Below are 20,348 nucleotides of genomic sequence, written 5' to 3'. Positions count from 1 at the left end.
GTACAGAAACAACATTTCAAACAAATGAAAGAGTTGTCAACATGTTATGGGCGAGGTGGTAATTTTGTATTTGGGCACTACCGAAGTCGTTCTCGCTACCTCTTCCCTGCACTAAACATACCCTTTCAGTTTGCAAAGTGTCTTTTCAGTCGAAGGTCGATTTCATCTCCCCTTAGATGGACTACCTCTGGGGAAAAAAAAAGTGTCTGGCTCAGGAACCCGGAAGGGTGGGGATAGTGCAAGGAACAGCTGTAAGTTCGGCGTCATTTTACAGTTAAATTATTATAGCTCAGTTTGAAATTCAGGAAGTGACATTGGATTTCTCACATCCTCTATCTGAGAACTGAAGGAGGAATAAAATGTACTTTCGGTCTGACTGTCATTGGTAGCCCGAGGTCCGAACAACTGCGAGTGCACAGTGAATGGGAAGAGGCGAATCGTCTTTGCAATATATATATATAAAACGGGTCAAAATCCAGGTGTAAAGGGAGAAATTCCTGGTCCTAATGAAAACTTGATACTGGAACTGGCGTAGGAATCGATCGAATATGTCCTTGTGACCAGCTTCCGGTCTTTAATCAGCATTCCTGGTAAGAGAACATAATTCCTAATTTTTGATGAAAATTAGGACTTTGACTCCGGATTTTATTTGTTGTTCGCTTCGTACTTAAAATCAGTGGCTTCCGTGTTTGTTTTCGCTTTTTATTAATATGATCATACGAATCTTCCAGTTGAATCATGGTTTTACCTGTCACATGCATAGGAAGACGGTAGTAAATGTTGGGAATTGTCACTTTCTTGGGGGCTTTTAACATGTTTTGAATATGTTCTGTCATTTTTGGAGTGTACTGCTGTTTGCATATCACGCCCACCGAGGAACTTTGATGCGAGGACAAAATTCCTAATTCTGAATTGGTTTGGGTTTATTTAGCTTCAGTTCAATTTACTGTGGGAGTTATTGAGGATTATTTAATTCATTTGTTTTCAAAATATGTCAGGAGGGAGGACCAGAATATGAGATACCACGAGACGCTGAATTTGTAGTTGACTGTATATTGTCTGTACAAAAACAAAGCTGCTGGAAAAGCTCAGCAGGTCTGGCAGCATCTGTGAAGAAAACAGAATTAACCTTTCGGGTCAGTTCTCAGGAAGGGTCACCGGACCCGAAACGTTAACTCTGTTTTTTCCTTCACAGATGTTGCCAGACCTGCTGAGCTTTTCCAGCAGCTTTGTTTTTGTTCCGGATTTACAGCATCCATAGTTGTTTCGGTTTTTATATATTGTCTGTGTTGGACCTTACAATATAAAAACAGAAAGTGCTGGGAAAACTCAGCAGGTCTGGTTACACCTGTGGAGAGAGAAACAGAATTAACGCTTTGAATCCAGTATGACACCTATCTCTGCTGGATTGGATTGGATTGTTAGGGTTTTTTCATAATCCTGACTCTAGATTTGGAGATATAAGAGCCATCCCAAAAATAACGAACTTAGAAACCAGTCTGCAGTAAATATTTACTGAGGATCATCAGAGGGTAGTAAGTATGTGAGAGAAAATGGACTAAGACAAGGTGCAATTGAAGTAAAATTAAGTTAGTGTTTTTAGGGCCTTTTATTTATAGAGAGTGAGAAGGACTAAACATTTTGAGCTCCAGAGAGAGAAAAGCACAGGGAAAACAAAAGTTTAATATATGGCGTTAAGGAAATGTGAAGGAAGATAGGACGATTCAAGAAGCTGAATGTAAGAATAAGGGATAAATGTATATGGGAGGGGAGAGAGTAGAAGGTGGTACAATCACTCAAGGATACTAAATAATACTTGGATATTAAAAGGTGGTAGTTGGTGCTGCATTCTTGAACCCCATATCCTCCTACCCATAACAAGAGGATCCCTGCCGGCAGAAATTGAGAAACAACTGTTTTCCAAACCTTGTAATCATTCTTTAATGCTGTGCATTTCCATGTCTTTTTTTGGGGATATGGAATATAGATGTAGGGATATGGAAATGATAGGAAGAAAAATCCATCAGGCCTGTCCCTCAAATCAAATTGTATGTTTTAATTACTAGAACTTTTAGTACGTCTCTTCCTTAGCCAGAAGTAATTGGGTAATTTATAAATTGGACTATTCTTTGCTGCCCTGCTCAGCAACTGTAGTGCCAACTAGGGAATACAAACTGGAAGATTATGGGGTCAATGTCAATTTGTGTTGAAATATATAAGGTCTATATAAGACTTCCGCAACCATGGCTTAGTGGCACCAAGGCAACAGTTCTGTGATTCTGAACCCTCCAGTTCAGCTGGAACTTTCATACACTGTCTGCTGCCATTCCCTGGAATATGTGGAGGTGAATACTAATGCAGATTTAGTGTTGTTTGTGGTGGAATTACCTACCAGCTGTCATAAAGACTGATCATTTGTAGGAAGTACCATATGGCTGAGGGTGAAGGAATGTGTCATTCTGACTTGACAGCGTCAATGGTTCAGTATTGTTTGTTGCCATTCCTCTGAGGCGTAATGATTAGTGTGATCACTTGGCAATAGTACATTTATGGATTTTAACTTTCCAAACTTATTTTTTTTGTCTGGAAGCCAGATCAAATGTAGTGAGGACCAAGTGTAGTGTGTCAGAGTTTGCAGATGACACAAAATATGAGTGGTAGAGCAAAGTGTCCAGAAGACATTGAATGTCTACAGAGGGATATAGATAGGTTAAGTGAGTGGGCAAGGGTCTGGCAGATGGAGTACAACGTTGGTAAATGTGAGGTCATCCATTTGGTAGGAATAACAGCAAAATGGACTATTATTTAAATGGTGAATAATTGCAGCATGCTGCTATGCAGAGGGACCTGGGTGTCCTTGTGCCTGAATTACAAAAAATTAGTTTGCAGGTGCAGCAGGTAATTAAGAAGGCAAATGGAATATTGTCCTTCATTGCTGGAGGGGTGGAGTTTAAAAATTAGGGAGGTTATTCTGCAGTTGTATAGGGTGCTGGTGAGGCCACACCTGGGGTACTGTGCACAGTTTTGGCCTCCTTACTTGAGATAGGATGCACTGGCACTGGAGGGGGTGCAGAGGAGATTCACTTGGTTGATTCCGGAATTGTGATGGTTGCTTTTTGAGGAGAGATTGAGTAGACCGGGATTATACTCATTGGAATTTAGAAGAATTAGGGAAGATCTTATAGAAATATATAAAATTACGAAAGGAATAGATAAGATAGAAGCAGAGAGGTTGTTTCCATTGGGGGGGTGAAACTAAAATTAGGCGACATCGCCTCAAAATAAGGGGGAGCAGATTTAGGACTGAGTTGAGGAGGAACTTCTTCACCCGAAGGGTTGTGAATCTGTGGAATTCCCTGCTTAGTGAAGCAGTTAAGGCTACCTCATTGAATATTTTTATGGCAAAGATAGATAGATTTTCGAACAGTAAAGGAATTAAGGGTTATGGTGAGCGGTCCAGTAAATGGAGCTAAGTCCACGAGAAGATCAGCCACGATGTTATTGAATGGCGGAGCAGGCTCGAGGGGCCTGATGGCCCACTCCTGCTCCTATTTCCTATGAATTTATGAAAGTAAATAATTGAGTTGTGTGGCTCTTGGCTGTTGATTGTGCCCATAGGGCATTGGTACCAAACTGAGATTGATAAATGTTTTTTAAAAAAAATTACTACAGATTTTGGAAATGTGAAACTAAAAACAGGAAATGTTGGAAATGCTAACCCAATCAAATAGCCTCTGTGGCAAAAGAAACAGAAGCAACATTTCAAATCTACGTCCGTTTGTCAAAATTTGAAAATGTTAGAAATGGAATATTTTAAACAAGTACAGAGGCAGGAGAGGGGAAGGGAAGGAAAGAATTATAAAGTTTATGATATAGAAGGAAACTATTCAGCCCATCATGTCTGTTGGTTAAAAATATCTACTTTGCCTAACCTCAATTTCCAGCACTTCGTCTACTGCCTTGTAGGTTACAAAACTTCAAGGGCATATCCAAGTACTTTTTAATACAATCAAGAACTCTTCACTATACCTTTTACACTGATTCTATTCCACTTACTGTTGGGATACTCCCGAATGGCATTGTGGACCTACCTACAACACATGGATTGCAGCTGTTCAAGAAGCTGCTCACGACCTCGTTTGCATGGGCAACTTGGAATAGGCAATCAATGCTGGCTTGGTCTGTGATGCCTACTTCCCACGAGTGAATAAACAAAATTGAAATCTCCCAGTATTCCTGCCCTACTGTTTTTTTTCCAGTTGTCAGAAATTTATCTATGTATTAATTCTTCTACATTCATCTATTTGAGTCTGTAAGACACTTCCAGCTCATTTGCCAGTTTAATCTATATAGTCTCATCTGATGGTCTTTCCTGCTTATCAATCCTCCTAGCTGTTGTGTCTATCTGTGTTTTCAGCTCATTCACTAGACTCCTTACATTGAAGTATATACCTTTAAGTACTGCCAACCTCTTTTGTCAATTTTCTAGGATCTATTTCCTGTAAATTCTGTGCTTATTTACTAATCTTTTGTCTTTCATTTTCAGTTTTGCCCGTCTCCCTTCTGGATCTATGTTCAGCTTCTAATTAACCTGCTTAGTCACTTTAAACGTTCCCCAACAGCTCTCACAAACCTCCCTACAATGACATTGGTCCAGGCCCTGTCTATATGTAATCCGTTGAACTTGTAGAAGTCTTACTTTCAGCCAGAATCAGTCCCAAAACCTCAGGAGTCCAAAGCCCTCCTCCTGCACCACTCTTTCAGCTCCACATTCATTCACTATATCATTTGATTTCCATATTCACCAGCATGTGGTACCTAGAATGGTCAAATAGTTATTTGGCAGTACAGAATTTGAGTATTGCTGAAAAAAATAAACATTTTGTTGGAGTTTCTTCTCATCAGGACATTTGCAAGAATACCATTGTGATTCCACAATTGGACAATATTTGCTAAATTATTGTGAGCATGCTAAAAATTACTCTGACAACTAATTAAGATTGTCCGTTGGGCCTGCAGTGTGACACACTTGTATATACTGGAACTGCATATATTAATCCTCAGGCCCTATTCTTTGCAGAAAGAACATGTACACACATTGCACCTGTTTCAACTTATGTAGGTTCTCTGATTAATTTCTTAGGGCAATGCCTTGACCAATCAGAGTCAGCCTACCTAGTTTAAATTTAAACGAAGCTTGGCAGTTTACTGCAGTCCTCATCTAACTGATGCATTCTCCATGGTAACACCTCTTTAAATCAGATTTCACTAGCCAACCAATCAACTCTTCTCAGTCAATATAAAATGTTGTTCCCTTTTACATTACTGGTCTAGTGAGTATCCTGATGAATGCAAGATGAAAATCTTCACCAAAACGTGCCTATTCTGCAATATGCAAGAGCAGTTCAGATTATTACCTTTGAAGTTCTACTATTTTATTTATTTCTTTATTCCATAAAATCTTCCTGCAGGAATGTATCCTTGTTTCTATCTGTGTCATTGATACTAATTTTGACCATGAGCTTTGGCTGTTGCCCTTCCCCATATGCTGGAGTCATACAGTGACATCCTGGGACCAAGGAGGCAACATATCTTCCTGGAATCATGCCTACAGTTACAAAAATATCTCTGTCCCATAACTATTGAACTTCCTGTTTTTCTGACCTATGTCTCTCACCCTTTCATGTCTAAGCCATCCGTAGTGCTGTGGATATGCCCCTGGCTGTCCTGTCCACAGGAACCATCACTGTCTCTAGTTTGTAGTATGGAATATTGACTAGGGAGCACAATACACTTCTGGCTTCTGTATTAATTGCCAGGTCCCCCTTGTCTGTTTTGAGGTCACCCTTTCTGCGTGCACATATAAACAACCAGGTGAAACATCAGCCAGTGGTGGCAGCTGCTGTCAAACTACAAAACCTGGAGTTGGATCTCCTCTGGCTTGATAACACTTCCTGCACAAGAGTGCCTGAGACATAAAAAGTGTCCTGGAGTTCCCGCCTGGCACAGATGCACATCAATAGGGCAAAGAGGAAAGGTTTGTGATAGGGTGGCAAGCAGACATGGTTAAATAAACAGCATGTGAAAGGCGAGAATATTAATTGTTACAGTATCAAAGCAGGAATTAAGGTATAGATTAACTTGGAAGTAATTGAATAGTAGAGCAGAGCTTAATCATGTCTTCTTGTTCCTATGTTTCCAAATTTTCTAAGTAAGTCATCATTGCTGCAATTCATTTTACTGCAATAAAAAATACTTATATTCATCTAACATATCCAATGTAATGAAATATTCCAAGACTCTTCACAGGATTTTATAAAACAAAATGAGATGCTTGGTCAGTTGAACAAAACAGTAGCTGAAAAGTTTTTCAATAGTATCTTAATGAAGTATAGGACCAGGTGAGAGCAATTTGACCTGAGATGGAGCTTGACGACAATGGAGAGCTATTGAAGCAGGATGGTGTGATCACGTTAAAGGCAGCAGGCAGCTCAAGAAGTATGATACAGAAAATGTTATCTTTGTCATAGCCACTTGTGATTTTGGAAAGAGCCATTTTAGTAGCTTGGCAGTGGTGGAATCTGAATCAAAGAATTCAAATTTGAAATTCCAAGAAAGGTTGGAATAAATTTTGAAGGTGACAACACATTCAAGGAATTTGGTAAGAAAAAGAATGTTGGAGATGGGATGGTGATTTGCAGAGATAGCATGGTCTAGTTTTGGATTTTTAGGGAGCGTGTTGACAATGGCAGATTTAAAGGAAAAGAAAATGAAAAGAAAGAGCCATTCACAATGTTGTTACGTACAGAAGATGAAGTTGGGTGATTGGCACCTGAGTGGAAATAGGTTTAAGGAATCAGAATGTGGACCGTATGGGCAAAATGAGCTAAGAGGGTGCGTAGCAGCATAGAATCAGAGAAAATAGGAGCATGGGTAGGCGATTTGGCTTATCTGCTATGCAATATGATTATGGATAATTCTCTAACTCAATGCCATACATCTACTCTCTCCCCATACACCTTAAGTCTAGAAATCTATCTTTTTCTTAAATGGCTTCCATCACCTTCCATGGTGAGGATTTCCACAGGTTCATCACCCTCCAAATGAAGACATTGCCCCTCATCACAGCTCCAAATGGTCTAACCCGGTATCCGAGCCTGTGACTTTTTGTTCTAGACCCTCCAGCCAGGGAGAATATTATTCCTGCATTCAGTCTGTCCAACTCCACCAGAGGTTTATGTATTTCATTGAGATTCCCTCTTATTCATCTAAACTCCAGTGAATGCAGTCCTGGTCAATTGATATCTCCTCATATGAGAAATGTGACATCCAGGAATCAGCCTGGTGAACGTTTGCTGACCTCCTTGTATGCCAAATATATTTTTTCTTAGGTAAGGAGACCAAACTGTGCACAGTACTCCAGGTGTGGTCCCACCAAGGCCATGCATAGGGGCAGCAAGACATCTTGTTCCTCTGCTGAAATACCCTTGCAATAAAGAAACATATGCCGTTACATAATTGCTTGCTGCACCTGCATGCTTGCTTTCAGCGATTGCTAAACAAGGACATCCAGGTACCTTTGCACATCAATATTTACCAGTCTATCACTGTTTAAGTAGTACACTGCTATTCTATTTTTCCTATCAAAGTAGATAACTTCACAATTTACCCATGTTATGCTGTATCCGCCATATATTTGTCCAATCACTCAACTTGCTTAAATCGCCTTGAAGCCTCTTTATTTCCTCCTGGCAATTCCTCCTTGTTTTGTACAATCAACACACTTGGAAATATTACACATTAGTCCCTCATCTACATCATTGATATATTGTGAATAGCTGGGTCCAGACTCTGATCCCTGTGATCCCTGCTAGTCACTGCCTTCCACTCTGAAAAAAATACTTATTTCAACTCATTGTTTCATGTCTGCTAAATAACCCGTGCCAGTACATTACCCCAAATTTCATTTGCTTTGATCTTGCACGTTGATGTAGCCTCGTATGCAGGATTTTATCGAAAGTTATCTGACAATCTGATACACCCATGAAGCATTACTGGAGGTAGAAGAGAAACCAGAGGGAGATGTGAGTTCAGAGCTAGGGCAATAGGGAACTTTAGAGAAAGTTTAGCCATCCTACATAACAGACATTGCCTGCAACCAGTGATAAATATGCATTTTTTAAAAAACATTTCTTTTGGGATGTGAACATCAATGGCAAGCCAAAATTTATTACCATCCCTAATTACTCTAAATAGTGGTGGTAAGCCACCTATAACTGAACGGATTATATATCAAAAGGTAGTTAAAGTCAATATTTAGGTCAGACAGATAAGGACAGCAGATTTTCTTCCCTGAAAAGCATTAGTGAGTTAGATGGACTTCTGTCATTATTGGTACTTTTGTCATTATTATTAATAATACTAGGATTTTACACCAAATTAGTAATTAAATGAATTTAAATTCACCAAACTCCCATAATGGAAATTCAGACTCATACGTCCAGAGCTTTGGTTTGGGCCTGTGGGTTACTAGGCCATTAATATTTAACACTATGCTATTGGTCTCTGTATACTCCTCTCCAAATAAAAAAATGAAGTAGAGGCAATCACAAAAGTGCCCAAAAAAAAACTCCAGGGTGATACTAGAACTAAGAGGATGTACTCATGTTGCGGTTGTTTGAAAAGAGAAGCTTGAGAGTGACCGTGTGTGTGTTTTTTATTGATATTTGTTGAGGAGGAACTTTCTACTGATTTTTTGGAAGTGTTGAGAAGTCTTTCAGCAGGTAGACGAAATTGTTTAAAATTGTAACTGAAGGATAAATCTCTCCAATAAATCAGTACAGCAGAGGAATCACTGACACTACTTATTAGGGTTTAAGGAACTCTTTTAAGGTGATGATATGTACATTGTATAATTATCTCACTCAATATTATTCTTCTCACATGGAGTCAATAGTATGTTGGTATTGTCAATGGACTGGTAAGCCAGACATCCAGGTAATGTTCTGGACATCCAGGTTTCAAATTCTGTCATGGCAGATGTTGGTAATCAGATGTAAGTTCTGTAGTCCTGCCACATCCAGCCATGAATGTTATAGACAATTAAACAACTCACTGAAGGAGGACGCTCCACAAATATCCCCTTCCTCAATGATGGGAAAGCCCAGCACATCAGTCCAAAAAATAAGGCTAAAGCATTTGTGACAGTCTTCGGTCAGAATAAGCAATGGCCTACTCATTGATGTTCAGTTTGGGTTCCACCAGAGGCACTCAACTCCTGACCTAATGACAGCATTGGTTCAAACATTGATAAAAGAGTTGAATTCCAGAGGCAGGGTGAGAGTAAACACCATTGACATGAAGGTAACATTTGACTGACTTATTGTCCATTGCTGGTTGCCCTGAAGAAGGTGGTAGTGAGCTGCCTTCTTGAACTGCCGTAGTCCATTTGGTGTAGGTAGACCCACAATGATGTTAGGGAGGGTGTTCCAGGATTATGATGCAGTGACTCAGAGGGAATGGCAGAATATTTCTGAGTCAGTGTGGAAAGTGGTTTAGAGAGGAACTTGCAGATGATGGTATTCCCATGTATCTGCTGCCATTGTCCTCCTAGATGGCAGTGGTCGTGGATTTGGAAGGTGCTGTCAAATGAGACTAGGTGAATTTCTGCAGTGCACCTTGTAGATGGTACACCATGCTGCTACTGACCACCAGTGATGGAGGGAGTGACTGTTTGTGGATGTGGTGCCAATCATATAGCAACTTTATTCTGAATGTTGTCAAGCTTCTACCTCCAACTTCCCCTCCAAGCCAGTCACCATCCTGACTTGGAAATATATCACCGTTCCTTCACTGTTGCTGGGTCAAAATCCTGGAATTTCCTCCATAATGGCATTGTGGGTCAACCCACAGCAGGTGGATCTTAGCGGTTCAGGAAGGCATCTCACCACCTTCTCAAGAGCAGCTAGGGACGGCCAATAAATGCTGGCCAGCCGGTGACACCCACATCCCACAGAATAAATTTTAAGAAGTGTTTTGACTTTAACCTCTCATCCATTTTCAGTCATTTATTACAACCTAACCAAGATCAGCATTAACTTTCATGACTACCTTAACATGTTTAAGACTGTCATTGGTCAACTCTGTCTATAACTATGGATTTGCTCGGATTCTGTTATAGTATCAGGGAATGGTTACAATGCAGAAGACGTCATTTGACTTGTCATGTTCCTGTTAGTTCTCTACAAATATAACTCAGCTTGTCTCACACACCTGCCCTTCCCCCATAACCCTGTAATTTTTTTCTCTTCAGGTTCTTATCCAGCTTCCTTTTGGAAGCAATGATTAAATCTGCCTCCACCACACTCTTGGTCATTATATTTTGGATACTTAACTAATCACTGTAAAAAGGTCTTCTTCAAGACACTCTTGGTTCTGTTGTCACTGATATTATATCAGTGTGCTCTAGTTCTCGATCCTCCACCAATGGGAACAACTTTCCTATCTTTCTTTCCAGATCATAATTTTCAACACCTCTATGAAATCTTCTCTTAGGGGAACATTCCCAGCTTCACTAATCTATCCACGTAATTGAAGTCCCTCTTCCTTGAGATCATTCTTGTAAATTTTCTGTACCTTCTAAAGTCTTCACATTCTTCCAAATATATCAGAATAGCATGCAATATTCCAACTGAATTCAAAGCAGTTTTTATAATAGGTTATTGTAACTTTTTTGCCTTTATACTCTCATATGTCTCTTAAACCACTTCCTCAACCTGCCCTGCAACATTCAATTATTTGTGCAATATACTCCCAGGTTCCTGTAGCCCTTTTAGAATTGTATCCTTGATTTTATGTTGCCTTTTCTCATCCTTCCTATTAATATGTATTACATCACACTTTTTTGCATTAAAGTTTAATCTGCTGTTTGTCATCCCATTCCATCAGCTTGTTAATATCCTGTTGAAGCACATCATTATGATCTCATAGTTCACAAAAATAACAAGTTTTGCCATCTCAAAATTTCAAAATTGTGCCCAATGAGTTCAAAATTTTGGAACTTCCTCTAACAGCACAGTGAGAGTATCTCACCACAAGTACTATAGTATCTCGAGAAGGTGGCCAACTTCCTTGAGGCCAATTAGAGTTAGGCAATAATTGATGGCCTTGTCAATGATGTTCACATTGCTAGAATGGATAATGTATAAGTAACTAACATATATCAAGAAAAGCACTGATCCTAGTACCAACTTCTGGAAAAGCCTACTGATTACCTTTTATTCAGCCCGAAAACCAACCATTCGACAGTGCTTCCCATTTCTGGGCACTCACCTAACATATTCACAGTTCCTTTTGCCTGTCGGTTTCAATCTGCTGGGTTGCTTTAAATGTACCATTCAGACACCTTTCCTAAATCTATATTTTGCACTTTAAACGAATAAAGTGGTTTATAGCAGATAGTTATAGTGTATGTACCTCAAAATTTCCTGCTGTTTAAATCTCTCTCATTGTAGCACATGCTTGTGCTGTCGATCCCTGCCCATTATATATGACAAGATTATTTTGGAGAATTTGATCTGTGAAATTTGAATCATACCTTCATACTATTTTCACTGATGCATGTTGAATTGTTTTACTTTAGCTTAGCTCACATCCTTCCCAGGAGTAATGTGTATACATGCAATAAATTTAGGCATCTTTGTTTGTCTTTTAGTGGAAAAAGATAACGCAAAGGCTATCCTCAACTTGGTTCCATGATGGTTAGTTTCATTAGGATGTGGGACTGAATGGCTGTTTTGGTAGATGGAAGGTGTTAGTACAGCGTAAAAGGAACAGTGTACAATTTGAGCTCAGACAAGATGCATGGACAGTTTGAGGGATGTTTAGCACCATGAATAACAGTTTTATAACTACCCCAGGAATCCTGGTTGGCTGTCCAAAATGGAAAGTGGTCCATCCCCATCCCCTAGTACAGACACACCACATCACAGTCAGCACATACTTCACACAAATATGCACACAGTGCAACAAAAAATTCCTACATAGCACTACGCACTTGGACCTATAAGAGGGGGATTTCCACACATGCCTGAGTTCATATTCCAGATACCCCACTCCACCCACACAACAATACAGAGGACTTTCCTGTTATGGCAGGTGTGCACATTTCCAGCAATTACATGAATAGCAATGAGTCACTGGGTGGAATCTGATCAAGGGATCAAGTCATTTATATGTAGAATAATGGATACCCATGGGTGAATTGGAGGTTGGAATTTAATCAAGAGGTTTAAGTAGTTTATATATAGAACAACAGATGGACCTGGTATTATAGTTTGGAATCTAATCAAAATGTTTGGGTAAGTTTATATGTAGAATGATAGCAGTCGAGGAATGAGTCACAAGTTGTAAGAGATTTGATGGATTTATATGCAGAATAACAGAAGCCCTAGAGTGGGTTGTAGGCTGTAACCTAATCATGGGGTTTGGATGATGTAGGAGCAGATTTTAACTTAGCTATCTGTGATGCTCTGTGATACCTCATGGTCTTGGGGTCCATGGCATACCTGAGCTAGCAATATGATCTGGATAACGAAGGGAAGGGTCGAGGCAGAGTATTTTCAAGGTCCAAGGGACAGAAGTGGAGGAAATTGGAGGTCTGTAATATACTAGTAACTGTATAACAGGCCGCAAAAGACACTTAGATACAATTTGTCAGTTTACCCACTCATGGTGTTTTCTTCACAAGATCTGATGAAACAGAGAGTGAAAAGGGAAACTTTACTTAAATAAACCACGAGGTTGCTATCCCTGCAGAACACGTACTCTGAATAAAGGGCTCCATTTGAAATATAACCTCTTTCTCTGTACATGTGTTAACATGTATATTTGTAGCACTTCCTGTTTTTATTTCAGATTCACAACATTTCATTTTTACTCGTTCCTGTGGCTGGTGATATACATTTAAAATTAGTGAATATTAAAGAGTAGATTTGTATTTATATAACACTTTCACATTTTCTGGATGTCTCAGCATTTTTGAAGCGTGGTCACTGTATATTGTAGGAAATGCGGCAGCTAATTTGTGTATTGCAAGCTCTTACAAACAGCAATGTGATAATGACCAGATAATTTGTTTTTGTGAGATTGGTTGAGGGAATAGATGTTGCCCAGGACATCACAGGTATAACTCCCTTGCTGGGGTATATGAGAGAACATATGGGTCTCAGCTAAGCATCTTATCCTAAAGATAGTCCCTCCAACGCTAAAGATAACATCTCTAACAGCACTACCTCCGTTCTGTACCGAAGTGTCCACACTGGTTAATGTGCTTACCCTGCAACCTTCTAACTGTGAGGTAAATGTGCTGTCATCTGGACCATGCATCTTATTCAACTTTGGATCATTCATGAATTCGAGTCAATAGGTTAGGTGAATTAATCACATAAGGAGAGGTTTTGCATTTATGTAGCTTGTCATACCCTTACAATGATTTGTGGGCAAGCATCGGGACCAAATTGCATGGTCAACCCTCTGCGTAGAAGATGCAATGGAAACTTGCTGTGAAGCCTCACCATTGAATAGATTGCTGATCCAAAGCCATGATAGGGCCTTGAATAATAGCCTCATGTTTGAGCTGCTGACATAAATGTCACTATATCATAACAAAGAGCACGATAGCACAAATTGTAAGGTGATCAGTTCATTATGTTGACAGTAATCACAGAGACTGTTCAGCTCAACATGAGTCATACCTGATGAATGAATTGTTGACTATTCTAACTTTTTAACATCTAAAAATACATCAGGCATGAAAAAGTTTGGTTGGTCTTGGCTTCCTGGATCTCTCTTTAGAATACCATTATGCTAATCAGAGTGATTGTTGTCAACTAGGAATAAAATGTTTTACTTGAAAAGGCTTGTGGGACACAGAATGCTATAAACTCTCAGCAAAGCAGGTCTGCCTTGTACCAGACTTGGGAGAAGCTAATGACTGTGTCCTGACTAATATTAAACCAATATTGCCAGAGTTGTAATTCCTATCGGCTGCTGAACCTCAATGACCATCACGGTGAAACCTGACCCTGTCTTCAATAAGCATGTATGCACAAGCTGTTTCCAGGCATGGTCACTGTACAGGGTGCAGGAACTGTGAGTGATCGTCCTTCCTCAGCATGAGGCGATCCTCCTATCACTTAGTCTAATGTCTGCTACCTGGACATAAATTGGGAATTCATCTCACTCAGTTACATATAACCATTGCTAGTGGAAGCCCAAAGGAATGTACTTATTATAGCATGGGAAAAGATATTTGCACACTTGAGATATGTTCTTAGCCTACTGAGACTCATAACTTGAGTGTGATGGACCTGGTGGGGACAGCCTGTTATTGGTGAGGGATTTGTTTCCATTCATAGGATATCTGTGACACTGGAAAAGCCACATTGTTTTTATTACTTCATGGCATTTAGGCATTGCTCAATAGGTCAATATTTATTGCCCATTAATAATTTGCCCTTATGAAAATGGTGTTGAACTGCCTTCCTGAATCACTGCAGTCCATGGAGTATAGGTATGCTTGTATTACTGTTAAGGAAAAAGCCATAGTATTTTGACATAGCAATAATGAAGGAATGGTGATATAGTTCCAAATCAGAATGGTGTGTGGTTTGGAAAGGAACTTCCAAGTGTTGGTGTTCCCATGTATCTGCTGCCCTTGCCCTTCAATGAGGTAGAGGTTGCAGGTTTTAAAGATGGTGTCTAAGGAGCCTTTGTTGTTGCAGAGCATCTTGTAGATGATACATATTTCTGTTACTGTGCATTGATGGTGGAGGAAGTGAATATGAAGTTGTTAGACGAAGTGCAGGTCAGGTCAGTTGCTTTTGTCCTGGATGATGTCAAGTTTCTTAAATGTTGTTGGAGTTGCACTCATTCAGGCAAGTGGGGGAAATTTTGTCACTGTCCTGACTTGTGCCTTCTAAATGGTTGACAGGTTTTGAAGAATCAAGAGATGAGAACCCTAGCCTCTGACCTGCTCTCGTACCAACAATATTTATATGGCTGGGTCAATTCAGTTTCTGGTCACTACTTCTGACCTTACTACGGAGGGAAAGTCACTGATGAAGCAGCAGAAGATGGCTGGGCATGCATGTCCCGACTGGTTATAGAAAGTCCATTAGTGTTAAAAGTTGTTTTTCCACTGTAAGGAATGGATGGTAAATGTACATAAAGAGCTAATTAATTAATGCCTGAAAATGGGACTGATGGCTACTAATGACCGTTAGGTTGATAAATTGAAAACAAAAATACTGGAAATCACAGCAAGTCAGGCAACGTCTGTGGAGAGAGAGTAAACTAAGATTTTGAGTCTAGATGACTCTTCATCAGCTCTCACTCACTGTGATTTCCAGCATGTTTTGTTTTCAGTACAGATTCTAGCATCTGCAGTAATTTGCTCCCACGTTAGGTTGATAAAGTTTCTATCTGAAACAGTGGGCCACTTAATGTATAATCATCAATACTTCTGTAATTGATTACAATAGATTTGGGAAACAGTTTATAAATATCGTTTAAATCATGGAAATTGTATTTCTGTGGCATCTATCATTATCTTGGGATGCTCTAAAGCACTTTACAGCAAGTTAATCACTTTTGAAATTAAATGCAAATGTTACTATGATGTAGGGGAACACATCAACCATTTAAAACAGATTGTCAGGGCTCTTTTGACTTAGTAATAGTTATCTTTGGGCCAGAATGTCTAGGTTCAAGCCCCACCTGCCCCAGACATGGGTTGTAACATGCCTTGGGCAAGTTCATAAAAATATCTGTAAAGCAGGCTGAGAAGTATGTAATGCAGTCCAAGAATATGATGGCAGGTTCCCCTCACATCAGTGATGCAGTTCATCTTCAACCACTATCTAACAAGGTATCAACTCGAGTTTAAACTCTCAATTTACGGATTTCTCGTTTAGAGCCATTATTATATTAATATAAAATTGTACAGATCGAATTGGTGTGGCATGGTGGCTCAGTGGTTAGCACTGTTGCTTCCCGGCTCAAGGAACCTGGGTTTGATTACACCCTCGGGCGATGTCTATGTGGAGTTTGCGCATTCTCCCCATGTCTGCGTGGGTTTCTTCCAGGTGCTTCGGTTTCCTCCCATATTGCAAAGATGTGCAGGTGAGGTGGATTGGCCATGCTAAATTGTCCATGGTATCCAGGGATGTGCAGGCTAGTTGGGTTAGCCATGGGAGATGCAGGGTTACAGGGACAGGGATGCGGTGAGGTTGGTGTAAACTGGATGGCCTGCTTCCATGCTGTAGGGATTCTCTGATTCTATTCTATGAAATGGAGACCATTCAGCCTATCGTACTCGTGGCACCTTGTTTTGTTAATGCTATCCAATTAATCACACTCCGTTGCACCTTCCGATAGTGCTGTAAATGTCTACTTCAAGTATTTGTCTAATTCCCTTTTGAAAGTTACTATTGGGTCTGCTTCCCCTAGTGGGATCCAGATCACAATTCATTAAAAAAGAAGTTTCTTCAGGCCATCAAGAGTTCTTCTGCCATCACCTTAAATTTGTATCCTCTGATTACTGCCATTTCTATGATATCAGAACCAATGAGTCCCTACAGAGTGGTAGCAGGCCATTTGGCCCATTGAGTCCACGCCAACCCTCCGAAGAGCATGTCATCCAGACCCACCCTCCTACCCTATCTCTGTAACCCTGCATTTCCCATGGCTAATCCACCTAACCAGCACATCTTTGGACTGTGGAAGGGAACCAGAGCACCCAGGGGAAACCCACACAGACATGGGCAGAATGTGCAAACTCCACAGAGACAGTCACCTGAGGTTGGAATAGAGTCAGAGTCCCTGGTGCTGTGAGGCTGCAATGCTAACCACAGAGCCACCATACCACCCCCAATATGTCAAAACCATTCATGATTTTGAACTCAATCAAATCTCCTGTTGTGCTTCGCTGTAAAAGGAAAACAATCATATTTCTCTAGGCTCTTCAGATGACTTCACCCCCTCAGCCACGCTACCATTCTGGTAAATCTTCTCTGCATCCTCTTTAAGCCCTGACTTCCTAAACTGTGGTGCTGAGAACTGAACATAATACTCTAGCTGAGGTACAATCAATGTTTTATAAAGGATTCACATAACTTCCTTGCATTTGTGCTTTTTCTTTCCAAACTTTGACCATGGGACCTCTGTGTTGGTCCATGGTTATGCTTAGCAAGGTACTGCAGTGGTTTGTGGTTACCTTCTGCATATTGTTGACCAGGAGTCTCTTTCCTTCATATCAACAGCAGTTATGCTTGAAGGGTTTACAAGTTGATACTAAACCTGTTTGGCTGCATTATGAATGTACATTCCTTGATTACAAATGCTAGATTGGGACTTGAACCTGGAATTTCTGGCTCAGAGGCAGGGACAGTACCAATATGGCAAAGGTCCACCTCATTTGTACTCTCTTTCTTAATTTATAAAGCCAAAGAGCCCATATGCTTTTTTTTTAACAGCCTTCTGTATTTGTTTTGCCACCTTCTTGGATTTGTGTACATGTACCACCTACTGGCTCTGATTTTTCACCACCTTCTAAAATGTACCATAGGATTTTATTGCCACACCTCACTTTTCCTACTAAAGTGTATCATTTCACAGTTCATTGTGTTAAGTTTTGTCTACCATGAGACTGTACACTTCATCAGTGTCTATATACTTTCCTGAATTCTGCTCCCATGTTATTAACTGTCTTTAAGTTAGCAAATAATCGTTGTCAGCCCTTGGAGACACACCAATGACCCACACTGATTTTCTACTAAACTAGGTCTTTCTCACCACCTCTATTTGCCCCTTCTGTCTTTTAGTTTACCTCCCTCTCTTATATCAATCAGCCTGGTGGGCTTAGTGTTTCCAACTGTATCAGAACATTATGCATTCAAGTTGTACTCCTAGGATTACTCAATTGAGTGGAGTCAAGTAACCCCTACGTTGAAGTTTTTGGACGAGGTGGGTTGAGATGGATTCAGTGGCGGTATGTCGGGAAAAGCAGGGAGTTCTGTGAAGTCTTGGCCAAGTTTTCCTTAGACAATACTATAATGAATAGATTAATGTGTTATTTATCTTATTGCTACTCGGGATCTTAAACTGTGAGGTAAATACTACAGTCTTCTGAATAATTGTGGCCACTGTACAATTCTTCCAAAAGAGGAGGATATTGGACAGAGAATAAATCCTAAATTGATTAAATGCAAAATAAGAGATAATGTATAAATAAAAAGTGTACAGGCAGTCCCCGGGTTGCGAATAGATTCTTGTCTGGCGTCTGGCAAATCAATTTGTACACAGGTCTGAACACAATGCAGAACAATATGAAGGAACTGTTTGTATGTATGTGAAATGTTTGTATGTCGAATCTTTTAAATTACATCCTTGTATGAGATTGCATTTTAAAGTTGGACGTTCCTGAATCAGAAACCCCCATTCCCCATATTAGACAAGTTAGTGAAGCTAAAGGGAAACACATTGCCAGCACCCAATGGGAAACATCCAAATATCCTGAGTGAAAGGGAGGAAGAAACAGTACAAGACCAAAACATTATAGACAAAATTTTACAGGCCCCACCTGGATTTGAAAGCACAGAAGGAGTTTTTTTATTCATTTATGGCATGAGCCCATCACTGGCTCGGCCAGTGTTTAATGCCCTTCCCTAATTGCCCAGAGGGCAGTTAAGAGTCAGCCACGTTGCTGTGGGTCTGGAGTCACATGTTGGCCAGACCAGGTAAGGATGACAGTTTCCTTCTCAAAGGACATTAGTGAACCAGGTGGATTTTTCCGACAATTGACAATGGTTTCATGATCGTCATTAGACTCCTAATTCCAGATTTTTATTGAATTCAAATTCTACAGTCTGCTCTAGTGGGATTTGAATCCTGATCCCCAGAACATGACCTGGGTCTCAGGATTAACAGCCTAGAGATAAAACCATAAGGCTGCCACCTCCATAAAATGCATTAAAAAATGCAAAAATTTCTCTTAAAATGCAGCACATATTTTGCATTCTGCCTAGCCACCTGCCTTGACCCGTCTGCCATTTTATAGAGGGGCTGATGGGGAGATGTCAGGCTACTTGCTTTTGGACTTACTGAGGCCATTAAGTGACAGGGTGTAAGATGGTTATCTTTCCTTCATTAAGTCATACATGCCTTTAATCCTCCACCCCCAGCCCCTCACACCTGGCTAATTCACCTGATGCCTGCACTCTGTTAGCTAGCTGCTGCTGATATGCCAAATTAACTTGAAGCCCAGTGTCCATAACTTCCTTTTCTTTGGTGACTGGAGTTCCAGAAATGGACGTCATTGAATCAGATTGTTGCAGCAGTCTTGACCCTGTTTAATTAATGTCCTGGCGAGCCTTAAATGGCTGTGGGGCAGTTGGCATCATTGAAGATACCTTCCTCATCAACTCTTTGGGTGCGGGTATGGAGAAGCCCACCATCAAAATAATTCTGCTCAGTATTTCAGGGTTCTACTGAGAGTGGGCAATTACCAGAGAAATGGAAAATAGTTGAACTAAGATTCTTTTTCAAAAGGGGAGCTAGTGCTAATCCAGGTAAATATGATATAAACAAGCTTGAAAACCGTGGTGGGAAAAATTATAGAAATTTTTAAACATTTTTGATGAAAAAAATAGAACCACCTTCATAAAGAAAGATTGTACTTGGCCAATCAATCAAGTTTTTCAACTTGAGGTAAAACAAAGAACTGCAGATGCTGAAAATTGGAATCAAAAGCAGAAATTAGAATAAACTCAGCAAATCTGGTAGCCTCTATGGACAAAAAAAGAGAGTTAACATTTTAAGTCCAGTGGCCCGTCTTCAGAACATTCTGAAGTTTCTCCAGCAATTTCTGTCTTCACTTTGCGGAGTTAGCGGTTATGGATAATGTAGTGTACAAACTTCATGGAAGTCTATGGCAAAATGCCACATTAGAGATTGTTTTTGGAAGTTTAAGGGTAGAAAAATAAAACTGGTTAAAAGGGAGAAAACCGAGGGTATAATGTGCAGTTTCTCAGTAAGGAGTGGGGTGCAGTGTTTCAAGGGTTCTATTCTGGAATCTCTTCCCTTCATAGCATGTATTACTGATTTGGATTTAGGACTGGAAGGTGTTTAAATTTGCAGAAGATACTAAAATAGGCGATATAAGTAATTCTGAGGACGAAAGGAAGCTGCAAAATAACATACAGGATGGTGGAATGGACAAATGTGGAGATGGATTTCCATGTCAGCAAATGTGAGATGGTACATTTTAAATACAAGTATTACTACACTCT

The 20,348-nt window shown here is 40.1% G+C and overlaps 1 protein-coding gene across 2 annotated transcripts in view; it reads left to right on the top strand.

Annotated features, from left to right (window-relative positions):
- The first annotated feature begins 212 nt into the window (after positions 1–212).
- The window catches only part of LOC109914078 (interferon regulatory factor 6-like), a 34,462-nt gene continuing 14,326 nt past the window's right edge, over positions 213–20,348 (top strand). For both annotated transcript variants that reach the window (XM_048610165.1, XM_048610166.1), the window contains exon 1: positions 213–590. The gene's annotated coding sequence lies outside the window, so the exon portion shown is untranslated. The remainder of the gene's footprint in view (positions 591–20,348) is intronic.

This window comes from Rhincodon typus, chromosome 22, assembly GCF_021869965.1.
Source record: "Rhincodon typus isolate 14 chromosome 22, sRhiTyp1.1, whole genome shotgun sequence".
In the NCBI taxonomy this organism is placed as follows: domain Eukaryota; kingdom Metazoa; phylum Chordata; class Chondrichthyes; order Orectolobiformes; family Rhincodontidae; genus Rhincodon; species Rhincodon typus.
This window is presented reverse-complemented; position numbering and strand designations above follow the sequence as displayed.